Here is a 23,825-nt window from a genome sequence, read left to right as displayed (position 1 = left end):
TGGGATCATGACCTGAGCCGAAGGCAGACGCCTAACAACTGATCCACCCAGGCCCCCTAAGATAATCAATATCTTAAGAAAGTTTGATGAGTAAGATAATAAGATTGCAATAAAGATTTTCCTATTAGGGGAGTATTCCTTTGCTTCCTTCCTTCCCTCATTCCTTCCTCCCTCCCTTCCTGCCTGCCTGCCTGCTACCTTCCTTCCTTGCTTTCTTTCTTTTTTTTTTTTCCCTTCCTTTCTTTTTTAAAGGGCATCTGAATTACAGGCTTATTCATTAACACAGACCCAGCATCCACACTGGCACATAAAATACAAGCTGTAAATCTTTACTGCATCAATACGTGAAATGATTAGTGGATGTTGTTGGAAGAAATCCCCAGAAAGAGTTTCATAAATCCATTAAACAGATGATTACATTTTTAAAACATGACGTACAGGGCAGGTTTTGGTGCTTTGACAGCTGTAATTAATCTGTAATAATCTAGTAAAATGAAAAGTAATAAAAGTATGCCAAACAGTTCTCACACAAAACAAGTAAGAGGATGTCAAGAAGAGCCCCGCATCATTTCATGAACACTATTCATATATCACATTTCTGCTGTAACAAGACTAGCTAGAGGCATTCACTGGGTTTAGCAAATAAGGTAAAATAATGCAGCCACTCATCAGAAAACCTACAAAGCTTTAAGCATCATTGAATATATCGCAACCGAGCAAGGGGCTAGAGGGAAACATGTATAGCAAATTGTTCATCATAAATCTGCTCTTGCGCAATACTAATGCCACTAGGCTGCAGATAAGACAAAGGTCCACTGAACTTTATAAGAAGGCAGAAAACAGCAAAGGAAAAGGCTAACTTCGTCCTTACTCTGGACAAGGAATAACAGCGTCTACTGTACAAAAAAAAAAAAAAAAAAAAAGAAAGAAAGAATGAAAGAAAAAGAAAAGGAATGAAATTCTAATCATGAGAATTTTATTTTCTGTATTTTCTTTATTTTTTAAGTTTTTTTTTTTTAATTTATTTAAGAGAGAGAGAAAAAGAGAGAGGGAGAGAGAAGCAGATTAAGCACCCACCCAAGTTACAGTTCTTCCCATCGGGCATTCTGGACCAGACTGGACCCAGAACACTAGAATACTAGAATCCACAGCTGTAGTTGCCTTGCCAATCACTGGGAACAACATTACTTTCCTGCACTGTAAAACAAGAATAAATGGCACTACTCTCCCAAACACATCTTGTCATAATAAGAAATGAGATACTGTACTGGCCTTTGAAGTAACCACGAGAACATTCCTCTCTGAATGAGCTCCACATGGCTCAAATAAATCAGGCACCTACACTTTCTTCCATCATAAATTGGGAGGTCTGGAAAGCATCTGTGCTGGTAAAAGACTTCTTTTCCTTTTTCTCTTCTTTCTCCTCCCCCCTTCCATCCCTCCTTTCCTTCCTTCCCTTCTGGACTTTTCTTTCTTTCTTTCTTTCTTTCTTTCTTTCTTTCTTTCTCTTTTTCCTTCCTTCATAACCTCTTTCTTTCATTCCTTCTTTCCCTTTCCCCTCCCTTCCTTCTTCCCCCCTTCCTTTCATCCTTTCTTTCTTTTTTGCATAATTCAGCAAGTAAGGCTAATAGCTTTGAAAAATATGGGTCTTGGTACCATACCACAGCTCCACCTCCTACAGGGCAGCCAAAATACCAGAGCTCTGTCTTTCCATCAGATTTCCAATCTGCTTCTCTTAGGCTGTCCCTTCTGCCCTAGGAGATGGCAACATGAAACATTCCCAGCTACCTCATCCAAAACCACTCTGCTAAATGAGAAGAGCTCCCTCCCCCAACCTCGCTCCCCAAAATCAGTTTTGTTCTTCAGTCAGAGGCAGGGATGCTGGGCATATGCTTTGGTGGAAAACAAAAGGTTACCAGTCTGAACATTAAGGAGCACAGAACTACTTACATAAAAAATGTTCATATTTTTAAAGTGTAAAAAGAAAAAAATTAGATATTCAGAAGAACATACTTAGAAAATATGACCAAATTGATGAACATTTAAAAAATCCACAATACCAAGTTTGGAGTCCAGCATTTTATATTGTGATTCTTGAAAATTTACGGTATAAAAAAGCACAGCCAAAGGTGATAAGCCTATAAAAGCATATTGTTCCTATTATTTTGGCAACAGATGACCTGGTTTGTTTCATGCTGGGCAACAAAGATGAATTTCTCTATGTCTAGTTAAAACGCTTTTGACACTGTACATCATTTTGGCTGGCTACACTGTCTTGGTCTCAGGTTATAAATAAGAGGCCATGTAAATCAATCCTAAACTCTTTAAACAAAACCACAATAAATAAGAACTGCTTGGTATTCAATGAATATAATCCACTCTAAGTAAATCTTCAATTCAGCTTTGAATGACTTCTATGTAACCCTTGTATAATACAGTTTTTACAGGCCCAAAATCAAATCCTTAGGTTTTTGGTTTTTTTTAATTCTACTCTTAAGCTTTTTCTTTGTCTGAATCTTGGCAGAGCAGTCTTTTATACAAACTTTCATAATGCTTTTACAAAGAAAACTCCAATATTTAACAAACAGTTAACTTGATCAACAAAGAAAGCTTTTAAAACGCTTCTCATGACAGGGCCTAAGACACAATAATTCAAATTAAATGTGTTCTTGACAATAACCTTCTGGACTACTTTTTTTAAAGATGCAGGAAAAAATCCATAATTCATTTCACTAGTTTCAAAACAGGGTATTTCAAATCCTCTTTCTTAGAGCATGAGTAATGGAAGATATGAAGTTACATGGTCTTTCAAACACACTAACCTCATTTGGATGAACTAAAAACTTCAGGATTATGTGAAGATAAGCTAGAACCAAGGGAAAAAGTGATAATAAAATGCATGTTACTATTTCCAAAGATAGCAATCAAATAAAAGTATAGATTTCATCTGACTTACATCAAAAAATATAGTATCATTTTAGGGTAGTATAGTCAACTACAGCAGTCAGGTCAAAGTTACAGATACAGTCTCAATTTAGGGTAGTCTAAAGCACTTTCCAGTGTACATGACTTGCACATGACGTCATAATAACATCCTCTTACTCACATGAGATACTTAGCATTAATCTCTATTCGTCAGAAGAAACTATAAGAATTGAGGAATGATGGAGAAAGAAATCAAGCACAAAGTTTCATTGAAAAAGTAGGGTCCAGAAAATCATTCTTGTAAAAGGTTATTTTGAAGCCTAATTAAAATGGAGGGAAAAGCTCCCAGGGATTTTGATTCTTTTAAAACACAATCCTCTTCCTGAGCCCAAATGATATTAGATTGACCTCAAATTAAGCTATCTAACTCAGCCAATATGCAACAGAAATAAAGACAAGAAATGAAGAAGCCAAGAATGCTATTCAAGGCTCTTTCTTCAATGAGAACATGACTTAATATGTTAAAATGTATTTTGGTTATCACCAAGTTATTAGGTCATGTGAAAGCCACAGAGTTAGCTTCTGAGGTGACACTGAGTCACTGAGAAAGTAACAGGAAATGACTCTTGCTCCAAGATGGCCGTACCTCCCCTTCCCAAGCACCACTGCTTTCCCCGTCCCCTTCCCCTGAAACACCTTTCGCCTCCTCTCCACCCATCAACTCCGACCCCCTTCAGAAAAATAGGTCCAGCCTCCTGTCCCTCAACCAGCCTCCTGTTCCCGCCATGATCTTCCATTCACTCAGGCTGTGTCACCACTTCAAAGTGTCTGTTGATGCTGCCTCAGGATTACCATCCAGCTGTCTTCTTGTTCCCTCTCTATCACTCTCAGAACAGTCACAGTATTTAACTTGTTATGTTAATAACAAGTTCCATAGTGACCTGCAGGATACACGATTTCGAAGGATTTAAATGCTAGAATCTGGAGTTACTCCTTTAAAGCAAGTTGCTGAGCAGCAGCAGCAGCAGCAGCAATGAACTAGAATTTTCACTTCGGCTCCAAGAGAATACTGCGCTCAGATGGTCAACACAGAGTTCTTTGAGGACCAACTGTGTGTCTGGTGAAAAGAGAGTGAGTTTAGATGTAATTTTGACTCAGGAGACTTGAATTTTATTAAGAAAAATTAAATCCTCGAGTCTCCAAGGAAGTCAGAACTTTACAGTTCCCATTTGTTGCATAGCTCTTGAAAAGGTAAAACATGAGCCTTTAGGTCACCAACTTCCCCAAGTGGCTTTAATCCCAGCTCTGACCCAGAGACAATAATGTCATCTCCCATAGAAACTAGTCTGCTTCTTTTAAAATGGATATAATGCTAAGTCCAAAAATGATCTCATGAGGTGGTTCTGAGAATTTCGGGCAACGCAGCCCAGGGAAGTGTTCTTGATAAGATTTGAGTGCTACATAAACATGAACTTGTGGTAACAGCACTAGTATTAGCTCTTCTACATTCCTGAAAGATGACCAAGAGGGGTCAGAAGTGATTTGAATCACTTCAGTTTTCACCCAGAGAATTTGTATGAAGTTGGGATAGATTTTTATCAAACAAGGCCCCTTAAACTTCTTTTTTTCCCCATTAGATTATTTTTACTTGGAAGGTTTCTTAGAGGACTGGCTGACCTCACTTCCCATATCTTTGTTTTTTTACCAGCTGTTATGTATCATTTTTCTCCATCTTTATAAAGAGGCCTAAGGGATGTTGTGTTCTGGTAGAAAGATGAAAGACAGCCTGCTTGGCCCCAGGTAGGCTAGCCCACGTGAGCCAGTCCACATGGGAAATAAATTTTATATAATTGCATATATGTGTAATACAGGGCACATTTCTATTCTTCTCTTTTGTAGCATCTTTAACATTTCACAATTTTTTACCAAAAATAATGTTAACATATTTCCTTACACTGCCATTGGATACCTTCATTTTCTTTGGAACTCAAACCTCCCCTGAAACTAAACACTTAAAACTGCAGAAGTCTGTTAAGATTTTTTCTTTCTTAATATATAAATCAAAGTTAGAAGCCGAATACATTGAAAAGACGATCTCATTTTAAATAAGTGAAATTAATATTTGTACAGCACTTTATAAGATACAATGTGCTTATAAACATATCATTTAATCCCTTAAGTATCATCATTATCGTCATCATCATCATCATCACCACCACCATCATCATCACCATCATCATCATCAGACATAAGGAAACGCAACCATGTGAAGGAACATGCCCAGATGGTGGGTGATGAAACAGGGTAGAAACCCAAGGATGGCCAATTCCAAATCCTGTGTTCTTTCTACTATTTCATTATGTTACCTCATGTCAAAATAATAACAGCTATAGTAACAGTTAACCTTTCCTGGGAAGTTTGGATGGGTGCTACTGTGAGCCTAAGCACTTTAACTTATTATTTCATGTCAGTTCGCAAAAGTCTACCAGGTTTCTTTCTGCCCCTACAATTTTACAGATGAGGAAGCTGAGACTTAGAACAACTAAACAACTTTCCTGGCTCACACAACCAAGAGGGAGCAGAACCGAGACCCAAATCCCAGGCTGAATGACATAAGGTAAATGGACTCAACCACTAGATTATACTGCTTTTTGGTTGTGGGGAATATTCATATGAATTAATCCACATACAACATGATAACTTGAATTTTATTATAGGATTTGACAACTTGCAAATTGAAACTCAAAAAATACTAGTGATTATGTGTAATCGAGATAGGGATAACAAAGAAATTACTATCTACATTGTCCATGTAGACCAAATGCCCAATGTTAACAGATTCAAATATCTGATTAAAGCCATCCACATTACCTAACCTCCTTCACTAGATTCCTCCCCATTCCTCCCAGAAAGAGTTGTCTCAGTCTGTTCCAGTTTCTCCCATCTTGCTTCTTCCTAGCCTCCCAACCTACATGAGGCTTCGGCCCTACCTTTCCACCCACACTGCTCTTATCAAGATTGTCAATGACCCCTTGGTTATTACATTCAGTCATCGGTTCTCGGGGCTCATCTTCTCATAGCCATTGGCAGCATATGTCCCAGATGTCACTGCCCTCTGGGTACCGTCTTCACTCAGATTCCAGAATCTGCTGATTCCCTCATCTAGCTGGTCACCCTTCCTCAGTCCTGTATGTGGTGTCTTGTCTTTTTCTTGATCTGTTGTTTCTGGGGCACAGCAAAATTAAGGTTGTTCCTTCGAAATCTTTTCTAGTAACTCTCATTTCCTTAGTGAGCTCATCTGTTTTGTTTTGTTTTTTTTTCATGGTTTTAAACATTATCTACTAACACTTCCTAATTTATATCTTCAGCTCACATCTCTCTCCTAAATTCCAGACTTGAATCAACGGCCCTTTAAGCATCTCTCTTTGAAGGACTAGCTGGAGGTCTTAAACTTAGCACATCTAAAGTTGAATTACTATCTTCTTCACAGCTCTACCCACAACATCTAGAAAACCACTGACACATAATAGAAATGCAATAAAATGGTGCCACTGGATAAATACATATGGACCAGTCAAAGGAACACGAGTCAAAAGCAGAATGACAGTGAGATACACCACAACTAGCAGGCCTACTGCTTTAAAAGGATTTGATCTGAGTCAGTTATAAAAACACAGTAATTATTTTGCTACCCTCACACAGTCATGAAAAGTCAAGGTTTCTAGATAACTAGAAATTCTGTAAGATAATCATAAAAGCAATTGTGTTCTGTTGTGGCAAAAGCAATTGTGTTCTGTTGTGGCATAATATTTACATGTACAATCAAATTTCATTATTATCGATGCTCATCATTACATGGATTCTGGAACACCCTGGCCTAAATAAATCCTCTAAGATATTACTAGTACATCAAAGACAGCCTAGGAGGGGCGCCTGGGTGGCTCAGTGGGTTCAGCCGCTGCCTTCGGCTCGGGTCATGGTCTCAGGGTCCTGGGATCGAGTCCCACATCGGGTTCTCCGCTCAGCGGGGAGCCTGCTTCCCTCTCTCTCTCTCTGCCTACTTGTGATCTCTCTCTGTTGGGTAGGATAAAATCTTTAAAAAAAAAAAAAAAAAAGACAGCCTAGGAGAAACAAATTACAGCACAGCAAAGACCTCCCACTGTGTCAGGATATCATTCACAGACACACCTACTTATCCCTTCACACAAGGAAGAACCTTACCTTATTGAGGTGACTTAATTTAAAAGTTAGTAAGAATTTGGTCAACTTAAAATGCCTTAATTGTTTCTCACCTTGGGATTAGCATAGTTGGAGAAATACAAACATCCTCAAATTCATTTTTATATATGCACACATTAAAATTCATTCAAAAAGCAATGTACATACCATCTCCACTTTAATTACATTTAAATAATTTCAAGTTAAGCAACAAATAACTTGATGAGAAAAGGAAGGGGAGAACAGATCTGGTATTACTTATAGTTATGACTTCTTAAAACAGCTTTATTAAGGCGTAATTTACACATGATAAAATCCACCCATTTGAAGTGTACAGTTCAGTGATTTGGGGCCATAAAATTCACCCACTGTAAGTGCACGATGACTTTCAGTGAATATACATACAGTGTGCGACCACCACCATGATCCAGTTTGAGAACACTTTTATCAGCCCAAAAAGATTTCCTCATGTCAGTGAGCAGTCATCCTCTGCTCCAAACTCCAAACCCAGGCAACCACGAATCTATGGTCTATCGGTATAGATTTGCCTCTTTTGGAAAACAGATACTAATTTTAAAGTCCTCGTATGGCCTAGATACCTAACGAAACCTTCCACATACATTATCTCACTCAGTCCTATGGTAACCCACAATAAATATATTATTATTTGCCCCAACATTATAGATGACGAACTTGCGGGTGAGAGGGTAACTAATGTGTCCGTCCAATGAGGGCCCACAGTCTCAATTACATAGGGCCACAGAATAACTTGCTTATATTTGAGGGCCTCCGACAGATAATACAATATAAGGAATTTACAGAATGCTATGAGCTAAAACAAGCAAGGAGGGTGAATGGTGCTCGGTCAGGATTTAATTGCATCACCACCTGCCGTAACACAAATCAGCCCTCCAGGCCTGACAGCTGAGGACGATGGCTCTGGCTCTGGCTGACTCACACCTGAGATATGGAAATGGAGTCTGCACTTGTCCTTAGCATCTATTTTAAAAATGAGGACCTTTCCAATTCTGACCTCAAAGACTCACATATCGCTGACGTCCATCCTAATGCAACACACGCCCATGAAATAGACAAGGATGTGGCCCATGACAGACCGATCTGCACCTGAATTACTCTGCCTAAAATAGTTTCTAAAATCACGGTCAAGAATCTGTACAAGCCAAGTTAAGACGTTATTTCTGTAAGAACTACAATCTGTTGTACCTCAACAGGAAAAGGTCAGTTAGAGTTTCTAGGTTATTTTTTTTATTGGGAAAGCCGTACATGCACTATAATTTATACCACTTCTAACTGGAATATTACAAAATGTAGATCACACACAATCTAACATCAGTATCAGACTATCACACTGATTTACGGAAATGACCAGTTGGCTTCCTTTCATGAGGGCCCGATGCTAAATTTAAGAGAGAAGATCATATAGCTTCTTTGGTGTCTTGTAACTGCAGCAGTGGGTTGTCTTTTGTTGAATAAGTCATTGACATCAAGTGACTGATGAAACAGAGATGAGAGCTTTGCTGCTCTGGAATACCACACAACTGTCAGTTCCCATGAGTACCCATACCTAAGCATCACTGTCAGGCTAAGAAAGGTCAGGAAAATCCATCTGAATCCTCCAGGCTAAAAATCAAGATGGAGGCCTCACTTGAACAAGTCCTTAGATTCCCACCGCCTGTCACTGCCAAGAATGAAGTCACTCGGTAGCAGACTCACAGCTCCTTATGCTTTGTGCAGCAAAGGCTGCTCCTTAGCAACCCATGTCGACAATTGGGTTGCCATGGAAACCAGAAAGCTCAATTTATAAAACTAGGAAACAAAGCAACTATAAAGGCAATATTAGACACAGAAGGTAACTCTATTCTTATCATTGCTGCTGAATTCCTACCAGTGGAATGACACAAATATTTTAGTTTTAAATGTTTAAGGGGAAAAAGTGAATTTTTCAAGTATTACCCTCATCTACTGCATCTTTCTGAAAAAGGGTGACAAATACATTTTTAGAATTCAAAGGAGGAATAGCATAAAAAATTTGTGTTTAAAAAAAAGATGGTTTTTGAAGGTAAAAAATATCTTTAGAATCATCTGCAAAATATAAATTCCTTCCAGATCACAAGGATAATTCTATACACTTCATTCCTGTATAAAACAAGGAGTTATATATTGTCAGGTTTGTTTCCATTACTTTTTATACACTATTACTATGGTTTTTCTGAATAACACATTTTTCTCATGTAGGGAGTAGTATATGGGAGCACAGAATGAGGGGAAATATGAGTGAGGATGAAACCAATAAACAGAGGCATTATTTATAAGCTACATCTGACTATTCTGGGAAATCAAGCATATGTCACATGCCACCAACTGCCTTATAACTTAGAACTCACAAACAATTTTATGAAGGCAAAGGAATGAACCATTTTTATGAAAAATTTCTCTGTATTGTCTGCCTCTCAAGATAGATCAGCATTTCTTTATTGCAAAGCCTTGAGTTATTTAACCTGTAAGCCTCAAGTCCTCAGACATAAAGCGTGGAGGGGATTAATAAAAATGAAATGATATTGTATGAATAATAGCCAAAGCACAGCGTAGGCACTTAATAAATGCTAGTGCCGTCTTACTGACCCCCTCTCAATACATCCTGGTTGTCTTACACCTATCGCACTTTTTTTTTTTTTTTTAATCTGTAAGACTACTTTCTTTTTTTTAAGGAAAAAGAATGAATAGAAATTGTTGCATGGAAAAAAAAAAAAAAAAAAACAGTGTTTAACAGAGAGAAAATCATGTTTTGAAATTTATGCAAAGAAATGCTAACCGACAGGGTGCCCGGGCGGCTCAGTCGGGTGTCTGCCTTGGGCTCATGCAATGATCCCGGCTGGGGTCCTGGGATCGAGCCCCATATCAGGCTCCTTGCTCAGTGGAGAGTCTGCTTTCCTTTTTCCCTCTGTCCCTTTTCCTCTCACTCATGCTCTCTCTCTCTCTCTCTCTCCCCCCCAAATAAATAAGTAAAATCTTAAAAAAAAAATGTTGGCTGACATCAGATTATCAATTCAGTATGTCAGTAACGTAAAAAATGTCAGATTTCTGCTGTCTCTTTGGAATAGGTAGAACTTACACTAGTATTTATGGGCACATTCACAACTGTCACATACCTTATTTTCAACTATCATCTTCACTTCCCTAGTCTTCCTTATTGAATGGAACCCGTGCGTGAAAAGTGCAGATGGCTCAATTCTCAAAAACAATCTGAATTAACGCGAGTAGTCATCTGCTCGATTCCTGAAAAGCTCTGATGGCCTTCCATTTTCCTGCTATTCTGTGCCATTCTCATCATGTAGTCCTGAGAATTCTTCCTCCACATATTTTTCAAACCTGGTTCTCCCCAGCAGAATAGAAAAAGACCCAGTTCTTGTATCAGTACTGAAATTACATTAATTCAATGATCTGCAGATTCCCTGTCATCGGCACAGTGCCATTCCAGATGCAAGAGAAAGAGACATAAGAAGAGTAGAGGTTTAAATTCAGAAGGGACTTAGAGGCATCTAGTATGGTTCTCTGCGCCACCGGGTAAATTACCTCGTTCCAGCCCTGTTGACAATTATTCTGCTTCCCCAGCTACTGCATGTACGCTTTCCTAACAGTAGGAAATTCCTGATTCCAACGGCAGCGCCAATGGTGAGAAATTCAGATTGCAATAGCTGCCCTATATTTACCTGGGTAAAAATCCGCTCTTGGATTTTTTGGATAGAGCATGCTGTAACTTGTCTCCATCTTCTGCATTGGTCTCTCAGACGTCTGAAGGTGGTCATCTTGTCCAAGAAAGAATGGACCTAGGCTGGGTGGCTTAGTTAATGAAGTGTCTGACTCTTGATTGGGACTCAGGTCATGATCTCAGGGTCATGAGATTGAGCCTTTCATCAGGCTCCACACTGGGCATGGAGCCTCCTTAAGATTCTCTCTCTCTCTCTGGGGGGCGCCTGGGTGGCTCAGTGGGTTAAAGCCTCTGCCTTCGGCTCAGGTCATGATCTCAGGGTCCTGGGATCGAGCCCCACATCAGGCTCTCCGCTCAGCAGGGAGCCTGCTTCCCCCCCCCTCTCTGGCTGCCTCTCTGCTTGCTTGTGATCTCTGTCAAATAAATAAATAAAATCTTAAAAATAAAAATAAAAATAAAAAAAGATTCTCTCTCTCCTCTCCTCCTCCCCCCACCCAAAAAGAAATTTCTTTTTAAAGAAAGAATGGACCAACACCTAGACTACATTTCCTTCTTTCACATCTTCTTAAGAAATCTCAAACAAATCATTTAACCTTCTAACCTTATCTTTCTTGCCTGTAAAACAGATATAATAATCCTTCCATAGAAGGCTAAAGCGAAGGGGGAAAGAGAAAGAAAAGGGCAAGAGGAATTTAGGCAGAGAAGTACAGAAAGTGGTGCCATTTCTTGAGCACTTGGTCCTAGGACTTCTCCAAGTGCTAAGTACTTCTCAACCAGCTACTGAGGTGCTCACCGTGTTCGGCCCTGTTTTACAAAAGGTTATACGTAGACTTGCCTGGAGTCACACTGCTATTAACTCGTAACCACTTTGCTTTATATCCTTTCTGTATCTCATGTTCTTTGCTCCCCTAATTGTAACATATGGAGTACCCATAATTATTTTCTAGGCCAAATGATGCCAGTTCAACAACTACCTCCTATGTAATGTGGATTCAAGAATTTTCAGCAGTCTACTCGCCCACCTCTGAATGCACACTGGCTTACCAACATCCCCCTGGAAATGGGTCACTGAGGCATTTCCATAACTGTGTACTAAGAGGGTATGAAATACCAACCACTCTGCTAGTGCTGGAGAAAGCAGAGGGGAATAGACAGTTCTTGTCCTCAGACAGCTGAACGTCTACTGGAGTAAAAGACATGTAAAAGGTACAAACATCCAGTTATAAAATAAACAAGTCCTAGGAACATAATGTGTAGCCTGGTGACTACTATAACAATATTGTATTAAATATTTGAAAGGTGCTATGGAGTAAATACTAAAAGTTCTCATCACAGGAAAAAAATTATTAACAATGTATGGTGATGAATATTAACAAGACTTACTACAGTGATCATTTCACAACATATACATTTATCAAATTATGTTGCACACCTAAAACTAATATAGTGTTCTATTATATCTCAAATTAAAAATACACTAAAGAGGGGTGCCTGGGTGGCTCAGTGGGTTACAGCCTCTGCCTACGGTTCAGGTCATGATCTCAGGGTCCTGGGATAGAGCCCTGCATTGGGCTCTCTGCTTGGCAGGGAGCCTGCTTCCTCCTCTCCCTCTCTGCCTGCCTCTCTGCCTACTCGCAATCTCTCTGTCAAATAAATAAATAAAGGGGCGCCTGGGTGGCTCAGTGGGTTAAAGCCTCTGCCTTCGGCTCAGGTCATGATCCCAGGGTCCTGGGATCGAGCCCCGCATCGGGCTTTCTGCTCGGCGGAAAGCCTGCTTCTTCCTCTCTCTCTCTCTGCCTGCCTCTCTACCTACTTGTAATCTCTGCCTGTCAAATAAATAAATAAATAATCTTTAAAAAAAAAGAAAGAAAGAAAAGAATAAATAAATAAATAAATAAAATCTTTAAAAAAAATACACTAAAGAAGCTTACTATTTAAAGGGAGATTACAACGAATGCTTTTGGAAAATAAATGATCACTCATTTTCCTTATGACCACATCTGGATTTCCAGATATCAAGTTTATATAAAATAGGGCACAAGTTTAAGTAGCTTTGAAGAAAGGAGTCAGTTAAAACAGAATTTCTTCTTGGGTTCTAGAACTAAAAATAAGCCTACATTTATCAGTAGGTACTGGAAAGGCAGTAGAATGAATGACTGTCTTAGCTTTTTCAGGTGTAAATGCTCTTGGCAAGCTTCAGCTCGTGATCTTACTCCTTGGTGAATAAAATATCTTTCTTCATTTTGTGAATATCAATTCTTAATCATTTAAATGAGTCTTACATCTCTAATAAGTTGCTTATCTGGTACTATTCCATGTCATCTGCTACACATTTGTTAATGGACCGATGAACCAAAATTTCCATTCTATTCATTCAAAGGATATAGTCCAAAATTATCTTAGTGAGATTTGGTATGAAGGAAAAAAAAAAGAGTGTGCATTAAAAGCTACTGATTCGTGAGATTCCACATGAAAATAATACAGTCTACCTTATCCACTACTTGGGGAACCAGTAGCATTTGAGAATCTGAATTTTTTGGATTTTAGAAAAAAATGATACAGTACACATATCACACATTACTTGTCCCTGCCAGTGACTCCTGAGGCAGTTTCCCATGATCAGCATATTAGTATAGTCCACAGGGACATACATGTGTATACATTAACACTGGATGGGAGAAATAGGACTATAAAACAGCCTCACATCAACAGGGGTCAAGTTTTGCCAGCAAATGAGTAATGACAAAATTCCAGTTTCCACAGCTTTTGGGGAGACTGGGAATAGCACAAAAGGGATCATGGGTGTGTGTTTGAGGTGACTGAGAGTTAATGAAGAAGGAAGAAAGAAAAGGGAGACCAGGGCTAACTAGCTTGTGGAGGATACCCCGTAGGAGGGCGGAGAGGGAGAAAGGGAAGCAACAGATCAAAGGAACAGTGTACAAACCAAGAGAATATGGCTCCGATAAACCTCAAAGCAGGAAGATCAAGAAGAAATATCTGATAATGTCAAAAATCAAAACATAGAAATTAGGAAAAACAAGAAGCTTCTAGTCCATCTTGGATTCTCTCCCTTAGGTCAAGAATACTACAAAGAAAGAGTCATCAAGGTCAATAGCATTTTGAATCTGATGTGTCAGGTAATCCTTTAGTAGTAGTCAAAGTTCAACTATAATTGACCCTTGAACAATGTGGGGGTTAGAGGCACTGACCCCAAGCACAGCCAAAAAAATCTCCATATAACTTCTGACTCCCCAAAAACTTTACAAATCGACCAAAAGCCTTACTAATAGCATAAACTGTCAATCAGCACATATTTTGTATGTTTTCTGTCTTGTATATTGAATTCTTACAATAAAGTAAATGTTTTTCCATGGCACCAATTCTTCTTCGGTTTGCTTTCATTTCAGTGCCCATATCATAGAAGTGTCCATGTCAGAAAAGAAGTCAAAAGTGGCCTTGAATCATTGGAACCCTTCTGCCGGATTACTCTAATGTCAATTTGTTTTCTGGCTCGGCTTCTTCTGTGTCTTCTTTCTCATCGTCTGGCATTGGTTCTGAAGCCCTCATCTCCACCAAGTGGCCTTCTGTCCATTCCTCTGGTGTGATGTCTATTAGCATTTGAATTTCTACACAATCCATATCTTGAAACCCTTCACCCTGCCTCCAACCTTTTCTGCTATACCCACAATCTCTTTCGTGACTTCCCTCATTGGCTCTGCTGTAAATCCTGCGAAGCCACGCATATCTGCACACAGTTATCTCCAGCGGGAATTTATTCTTTCGGGCTTGGTAGCTCTCACAGCTCTTTCTGTAACAACAATAGCATCTTCGATGGTGTAATCCTTCCAGACTTTCACAGTGTTCTCTCTACTGGGGTTGTGTTTCACAATGTTGACAATCCTCTCCATAGAGCACAGTGTGTAATGAGCCTTAAAGGTCCTTATGAACCCCTGAGTTACAGGCTGTATGTAGTATAGACACTGTGTTTGGGGACAAGCAGACCACTTTGATGACACCTTCAGTGGTGAACTTATGGAGTTCTGTGTGACCAGGGGAATCATCCAATATCAAAAGAACTACAAAAGGCAGTTCCTTGCTGGTAAGGTACTTCCTGACTTTGGAGGCCAAGCATCCAAGGAACCATCCAGAAGAAGAGGTCCTGTTGTCCAAGCCCTCTTGTCGTACAACCGAAAGACAGGCAGCTGGTATTTATCTTCTCCCTTCAAGGCTCAGATGTTAGCAGCTTTATAAATAAGGGCAGTGCTGATCATAAACCTGAGTGCATTGGCAAAAAACACTAGAGCCAGCCTCTCCCTTCCTGCCTCAAATCCTGCTGCTTGCTTCTCTTCCTTTAATAAATATCATTTGTGGTAATATTTTCCAGAATAGGACTCTTTTGTTTGCATTATAAACCGTTCAGGCAGACATCCTTTCTCCTCAGTGATTTCCTTAATGATATCTGGGAACTCTTCAGCTGCCTCTTGGTCTACAGAAGCTGCTTCTCTGGTCATCTTGACATTTTTTAAGCCAAACTTTTTACTAAAATCACCAAACTGTCCTTTGATAACATTAGCTCTTTCACCTCAATTTTGCTTTAAGTCATCCTATGATGACCTTAGTTTGTCTCAAATCATATCAGAGTTTATTGATATGCCTTTCTTATAGGAATCCTGCACCCACATAAAAGCTACATTTTCAGTACAAGATAAAAAGGTATTTCACAAAAAGTGCAAGGCTTTAGCACCAGCTGGCAGAGCCACAGTGAGGACTCCACGCATCTCCTTTTCTTTTCTTACTACACTGGGTAGAGATTGTGAATACTGGCAAACACCCTACAAAGCACAGGGCAGCTCCCTACAACAAAGACTTACCTGGCCGAAAATGTCAACAGTGCGGGGTCACAAAACCCTGCTTTAAATTTGGAGACTTCTGGTAGAAGCTTTGTATCACTCATATCACAAAATAAGTATTTCAATGCATATAAAAATTTAGCATAACATTAATTAAATGGTTAGAATGAAAGCAATACTTTTTTGATTTTTAAGAGAAAAAATAGAATTAAATAATTAACATCATGAAACCAACACTCAATTTGACTCAAGTTTATTTTCCTTCAAATTAGTCCTTTTTTCCTAACACCTCATTAATAGAGTCTAATATCATAAAGCCTTACGGAAATAATGTGAATTTTGAAGACACAATCATTACTCAGCATTTTATTAAACAACTTTTTGGCCAAATTATAAAAAGATCAAATGAAGCAGAAAAAAACTCAAAGTCACATATTAAAAAAAAAAATTAAGTATGCTGAAATCTACTCAAGAAGACCACCAATGGTCAAAAGTATACAAGGCTAATGGGTGGCTTGGAAATGCAAATTTTCCTAGTTCCAATTTAAAAGTCGTATGTGGAAAATGTGGCCTTTAAAAGTAGGTCCTCGGGGCGCCTGGGTGGCTCAGTGGGTTAAGCCTCTGCCTTCGGCTCAGGTTATGATCCCAGGGTCCTGGGATCAAGCCCCACATCCAGCTCTCTGCTCAGTAGGGAGCCTGCTTCCTCCTCTCTTTCTGCCTGCTGCTCTGTCTATTTCTGATCTCTCTCTCTATCAAATAAATAAATAAAATCTTTAAAAAAAAAAAAAGTAGGTCCTCACGTCACAGAAATGGCCTTCTTGGCAAGTTTCATTGTTCTAGAAATTCTAACATGTCTGGGTGGAAGGCACTGGGGACCATGGTCTCTACTTCTTGTTCCCATCCCCACCACACAAGCACACGGTGTACAAAGGATAGCATCAAGCCATTGTTTGACTATGCTCTCACCTCTTCCAGGAAAAAGAACACTCATTCAACTTAAGCAGAAAGACTGTAGAAATTAAGCAGAGACTGACTTAGACAGGCATCCCTTAGAGCAAACTTGGTTTCCTTTATCATTGCATTTGCTCCAGTCATCTGGGATAAGGAACAGCAATGCTATCAGATTAAAATGATTTGAAGAGAAGTGGTAACATCCTACCAACAGCAGGCACTGGGTAAGCATTAGCTAATGAGGGTGGAGAGGCTTGCAATCTGCCCTCTCTAGATGATCTTATCTCCAGCGTTGCTATTTTAGCAATTACTCAGACTTGCCATTTGTCACTTAAATTCTCCATAAAGTGCATACAGACAAGCCATTTCCCCAGACTCTCTGCATCAACAAGGCCTGGTGGTGTCATCAAACGCCTCCTCTCTGAGAACATCAGCCAAACAGAGTTCTTGGTTAGACTACCCTAAGAGCATAGTTTTCAGTTTTCAAACCTCACTGCATTGGAAATTGGCCAGAAGCACTAAAGGTACTAAAACATTTTCATATGAAAAAGAGAAATCCATGTACTAGATTAGATGAAAACCTGATCCAGATAAACTCCAGCTACCCATACGGTATTTTTTCTTCTAAATCCTTCACTTTTCTTCCTTGCTTCCATGTGGACAGAACGGGATACAAGTAGATGGCCACAGTTAGAAAGACAACAGTTGCCTCAGAAACCCAACTCCTAGTGAGTCAGAGTTACAGGAAAGGGGCTCTGACCACATAAGCTGTTTCTTTAAAAACCTTCTGAACATAAGAACCTCTGAAATCTCAGTTGAATTTCCCAACCACACATTCAATGTTCAACAATGTACCCACACATTCCAAAGTGGTATTTAGAAAGTCTTTACGAAAGTTCAAAGAGTGAACAATGCATTCTTCATTAGACCATAAGGAAGCATCTTATTCAAGGAGGAAAAGGCTAGGTTATTGTAAAAGACTAAGATTGTGGCCGCTAGCCCTAAGTGGTTTCCGTCAAAGCCTATAAATCCTAGGTCAGTGACCTCAAAGGGTGAGAAAACTACCTAAAATATACTGAAAAATTCTAGTGTGTTTTCAACTGTCCCATGTATTCAAGTCTCTGCAACTTTTCTGCCATGTTAGAATTAAATAATCTGCTGGGCCCTTGTCAGTTCAACTCCAGTCCCCTAGCCTGACAGACCAGCCTATGGAACAAACAAAGAGGGACTCACTGTCTGTGATGATAATGAAAATTTAAATGGCTGTAATAAAATGTCGATTGCCTATGCTGCCAATTAATGACCATGCAATAATCAAAACGCAGGTGCTGTAAACTTTACAAATGTGATGCCACAGGACTGAACATGGAATAGATTCTAAGAAACATACAATTGTGTTATTCACATTCTAGCCAATCTACAATATCACCACATAACAAGTAGATGATCCACGAAACTTCCCTACGAAGAGTATTTTTCTCTTACATTTTCTCATTCCTTTTTCTTCTAATTCAACAGATACTTATGTGTCATCCACTGTGGTATTTAGTATCTGGACTTTTTATCCCTACTCTTGGTCTTCTACAGTGGGGATGGGAAACTTGTTTCTTTAAGATGCTCTGTGCATTCTATTAAGCACAGGGTTAGTGAGATACATCTGCTGTCTCCAAGTCAACAGGTTCGTTTCCTCCTGGATTTCTCCAAATGTCTCTGTTGTTATTTTTGTACCTAATTAGAGTGTGCTAGAAAAGCATAGCGATAGGTCAAATTGAGACTCCCCTTTCTCAAACAACTCTTATCTAAAGGAAAACTAAATTTGTCTCTTGACATTAAAAATAGATTAAAGCAGATGGGCACTTGGGATTAGACTATCACAAAGGAAAAGTCAAATGATCCCTGAGGCTTTCAAAAGCTTAGGCAGAAATGTTGATAAACATTTATGACTGATTTTCCCCTGGCAGAATGAAAAGCACGAGGAAAAGGACTACACGCAAGAATCACTGGATAGTAGCAAGGGACACCTCCTTCTATCTCCTTTATTCCTTTACAGTTCATGACCCTTGGATTTAGGAACTGGACCCCACAGGACAACAGCTGGATATTTGATTTTTCAAGTGTCTGATATACATCACTGGGAACACAGGAATCAGATCTTGCAGAAATCTTTAAAAAAAAATTCTTATGTATCGTCCGCTGAACGAAATGGTTAAAAAGCAGAGGCAAGAAAGCAACCTGAGGCTCTGGAAGTCTTCTTAGAAGAATCGCTAAGCTGACAGCAGAGAGGTGGGAGGAACTTTATAAAGACTGGGGATAAAAGCCCAGATCTAGAAATAGTTATTCTATTTCAAGATTTGTCCTGTAGAACTGTACTTTACAAGAAGTTAATTACACTTGTGAAAGCTACAATCATTCTGTGATTATCTGTGTTCCCACTGAATCCCTATTACAGCAAGGGATCAGTGTGTCACCTGAAGAAAAATATAAACCAAACAAGGAATAAAAACTGATGTGAGGGGCGCCTGGGTGGCTCAGTCGTTAAACGTCTGCCTTCAGCTTGGGTCATGATCCCAGGGTCCTGGGATCAAGCCCCACATCCGGCTCCCTGCTCAGTGGGAAGCCTGCTTCTCCTTCTCCCACTCCCCCTGCTTGTGTTCCGTCACTTCCTGTCTTTCTCTCTGTCAAAAAAATAAATAAATAAAATCTTAAAAAAAAAAAAAACAGATGTGAAAGCCGCAAACCAATGCAAAACAGTCTTCACTACTATTGAGTATATGGCACTTAGTTTAATTTTTTTTTAAACTAAGCCTAGCATAGATTTACATATACCACTTTCCCATCAAAAACTAAATCAAATTACAATTCCCTTCTCAAAAATAGTTATGTGGTTCTATAAGTCAAGATAAGACTTTGAAGCCAAAACTACCCTACAAATATATACCACCTGTCAGGGAAAACCAATGTCTTATTATCACCTTATTGCCAAAGATAAATTATTAATAACTGATGTTTTCTTGAAGTATCCACTTTTAGATAAACCTAGATACTATAAATATGCCTGAGGACTCCCAAAGCAATATTTGTTATCAATATTTTAAAATAATGATTTTTTTACCTCACAATTTATGTAAATGAAATGTACTGATTTCTCCACCACCCCTTGGAAAAGTCTGAAACAAAGCCTATGGGCCCTAAAAGTTGTTTTTGGAGATTTTACTTTTTATCTTTGTACTTAAAACATATGTATATTGCAAACAAATCAAATGATGCGAAACAAATAAACCCTTTATAGACTTCAGTCCCACTATCTCTCTCTCTCACCTTATTCCACATGGATACACTTCTTAGGGGTTTTTATTATGATGATGATGATAATGATGATGATGAAGGGAACCATACTGCACATATTCTACAAACTGCTTTAGTAAAGATAGAAATTATTTTTTAAAGATTTTATTTATTTATTTTAAAGATTTTATTTATTTATTTGACATACAGAGATCACAAGTAGGCAGAGAGGCAGGTGGGGGAAAGGAGGCTCCCTGCTGTGCAGAGAGCCCTATGCGGGGCTTGATCCCAGGACCCTGGGATCATGACCTGAGCCGAAGGCAGAGGCTTTAACCCACTGAACAACCGAGGCGCCCCAGGTTTTTTTTATTATTTGACAAAGATAGAGAACATAAGTAGGTAGAGTGGCAGGCAAAAGGAGAGGGAGAAGCAGGCTCTCTGATATGCGGGGAGCCCAATGTGGGGCTCGATTCCAGGACCCTGAGACCAAGACCTGAGCGAAAGGCAGCCACTTAACTGACTGAGCTACCCAGGCACCCCGAAGGTAAAAATTATTGATAAACCAAGGTTAGACACCAGCTCTGTACCACCATCACCAGAGAGGTAAAAGTCCACCTACAGTCATCTGTCAAGCTTCCACAGTAAAATTCCCGTAACCGCCCATGTTTGCCACCATTTACCCTCACACTGTCCCTCAGTGCCTCAAGCCCCAAAATGCCTACACACTGTTCTTTGTTGCACTATCAAGTGAGATGACAGTCAGGATACACCAAGAAAGCTACCATCTGCCATGAAGCACAGTAAGCTTGCTCGTTGCTAATGAAGCCTGGAAAGGGCAAACCGAGAGTGAGACAGGCCCAAGGGGCATCTCATGAGCGCTTGGCACTGACTCTGGAAGCTGCCCCCTCATTCTTCCTTTGGATTCTTATTTTCTCGATGTTCTAGCGATGCTGAATAGACAGGAACCCAAAATGGAATATTTCATTTGCACATTGTCTATTTTCAGTGAGTTACCCAGTAATAAGATACTTTTGTGAAGATATACTTAAGAGAAAAATCTCTACACAAACCACATCTGCGGCACTCACTTAAAGAGCAGACACTTTTGGGGTACCTGGGTGGCTCGGTGGGTTAAAGCCTCTGCCTTCGGCTCGGGACATGATCCCAGGGTCCTGGGATGGAGCCCCGCATCAGGCTCTCTGCTCAGCAGGGAGCCTGCTTCCTCCCCTCTCTCTCTCTCTGCCTGCCTCTCTGCCTACTTGTGATCTCTGTCTGTCAAAAAATAAATAAATAAAAATCTTAAAAAAAAAAAAAAAAAGAGCAGACACTTTTAATAAAAAATTCCTGTTCCCACTCTGTATCAGGTAGAAAGCGCTCCTCCTTCACCAGCTACAGCTGGACCCTCTTCCTGTGTTTGTTTCATTCCCCGTTCATCTCAGCAGCGAGGGTCCCTGTTTACCCATCCGACATCACGGTTTGCCAGTTATGAGCGTTATTTAATTAGTTCCTTCAACAAATCAAGTCAGTGTGGGGAGCTGTTTCTGTGACTTAAAACACTACCTGTGCTAGCTGTCTGGAGTTCACCTCGGCACAATCCAGGATCCCCTGGGTTCCAGAACGCCTCAGGAATTGGGACAAAGCACAGGGGAGAGAGAAACAGTCCCCAGACAAGTCTGCATAAGATTTCAGTGCTTCACACTTCAGCTGGAAATAAACTGTTTTCTGGACAGCTTTTGAAACACTGTGTAAGTGATAGAGACTGCTTGCAGATCACCCGGTGGGAAGTAAGTGGGCAACAAAACAGGACATTGATCTTCCAGCAAAGGTGTTGCCACAAAAAAATAAGCTCTTGTCATGTGATTTCTTTACCCATGTGGCAATGAAGTGTTAGGTAATGGTGTGAGGTAATGATTGGGTAACTGATATCTGAGCATATCCTACGGGAAAGCATTGGTGGGCACAGAAACATGAAAAGACCCCTCCTCTGACTATAAGAAAGTTGCAGTCTAATGACAGATACAGATGTGTAAACGTGTGACCAGAAGACAAGGCCATGTGGACTGCTGGCGCCAGGAGGTACTCTGTGGATATCGACACCTTTGTCCCACTGAGAAGCCTCCTGGAGGCTGACATTTGCTCTTCTCATATCCTGACTCTCTTCCAACATGAGAAGGGCCTGGCTGGGGGTTGGCAGAGTGAAGTAGATACTGTGTCCGGCTGCGGACACACCCTTCTCCCAGGGCTCCAACAGGGTCCAGAACAAAGGTCCCCAGGAAATAAGGAGAAAGCAATGAAGGTGGTTACAGACCAGAGAGAGAGACACAGAACCTGTGGTTTTTTGATGTTAGCAAAAATGGTATGGTAGCCCTTGAGTAACACCAGGATGCCCATGCATATAGGATGCTTTGGCTGAGTCTGAATACATTTTTTTTTAAAAGATTTTATTCATTCATTTGAGAGAGAGTGTGTGTGAAAGCAAGAGAGAAAGTGAGAGAGAGACAGAGAGCACAGAAAGGGAAAAGGGTAGAGGGAACAGGAGAAGCAGACTCTGGGCTGAGTAGGGAGCCCCTCACGGGACTCGATCCCAAGGCCCTGGGATCATGACCTGAGCCGAAGGCAGATGATTAACCCACTGAGCCACCCAAGTGCCCAACAATGTTTTTCTTAATGTGATGCAGTTAAATGATTAAGTTGGTGTTTCTTCAGAATTAAAGATTCAAATTCACTTTTGGAGACTGATCACTGACATATAATGAAAAACACCTCAAGGGCCTGTGTCTGTGCAAAGGCAAAGCCAATGTTCTGTCCTGGAAGAGGGGTCAAGACTGGAAGGAGCGAGCAGCCCCACATGGTAACGAGAGGGTGTCAGGTGAGGCGCAGCCCCGCACACAGCATTTGCTTTCAGGGAAATTTCCTTCTTCTTCGCAGGGGAGGGTCTGCAGGCAGGGGCCTGCATCCCAGGAGGAATGGGCAGACAGATGGAGGGCATTCCCTCTTTGAGCAGGTGAGCAGGTGCTCCCACCATGCCAGAGAGGAATGTGGCCCTGGACTTCAGGGGCAGTCCCGTGGAGGGTCCAGTTTGAAGGCTTTTCCCACATCTTTCTTTCATGTAAAAGCCTTCCAGAAGGCGTTGTTAAATATCGTCATTTGGCCTTCCCTCTGCTGTGCGGAGTGAGAGGATGGGCTCTTTTCCATGCTGGGGAAGAAGTGGTGCAGGGCAGAGAACCACAGTCTGGGGAAGCAGGTGGTAAGATGGGGAGCCGCGCCCTGCAGGAGAGCAGAGCGGCAGGGTGCGCAGAAGGCAGCTGAGGTGCGGAGAGAAAGCCAGGGCGCCTGCGGGATGTGGAAGGGTTCCCAGGGGTACCTGGGCATACTGAGGGAGTGGAATCTTAACACTGGCACTAAGAAAATATCTGTATCTCTCCACAAGCCCAAATACTTCATTCTGTTGTTAATGAGCCCCATGACAACTACATTTCCATTTATGTCTTAGCTCATAATAACTGGAGAACACCAACGATTCTTAGCCCAGCTTTCCAGTGCAAACATTTCCTCAGTACGTTATATTCCTTCTCACCTCTCATCTCTATTCCCATGTTTGTATGGATTTTACATTTTCCTGAACACTTCTTTTTTAAAGAATTTATTTATTTATTTGACAGAGATCACAAGTAGGCAGAGAGGCAGGCAGAGAGAGAGAGGAGGAAGCAGGCTCCCCGCTGAGCACAGAGCCCCATGCAGGGCTCAACCCCAGGACTCTAGAATCACCACCAGAGCTGAAGACAGAGGCTTTAACCCACTGAGCCACCCAGGAGCCCCTGAACACTTTTTAAAAAACACAAAATACCAATAACCAATAAAAGAAA

At 40.4% G+C, this 23,825-nt stretch overlaps 1 protein-coding gene across 5 annotated transcripts in view; it reads right to left on the bottom strand.

Annotated features, from left to right (window-relative positions):
• Positions 1 to 23,825, bottom strand: part of DCLK1 (doublecortin like kinase 1) — a 347,733-nt gene that overhangs the window by 278,124 nt on the left and 45,784 nt on the right. The window lies entirely within an intron of this gene.

This window comes from Mustela erminea, chromosome 15 (genome assembly GCF_009829155.1).
Source record: "Mustela erminea isolate mMusErm1 chromosome 15, mMusErm1.Pri, whole genome shotgun sequence".
Lineage (NCBI taxonomy): Eukaryota > Metazoa > Chordata > Mammalia > Carnivora > Mustelidae > Mustela > Mustela erminea.
This window is presented reverse-complemented; position numbering and strand designations above follow the sequence as displayed.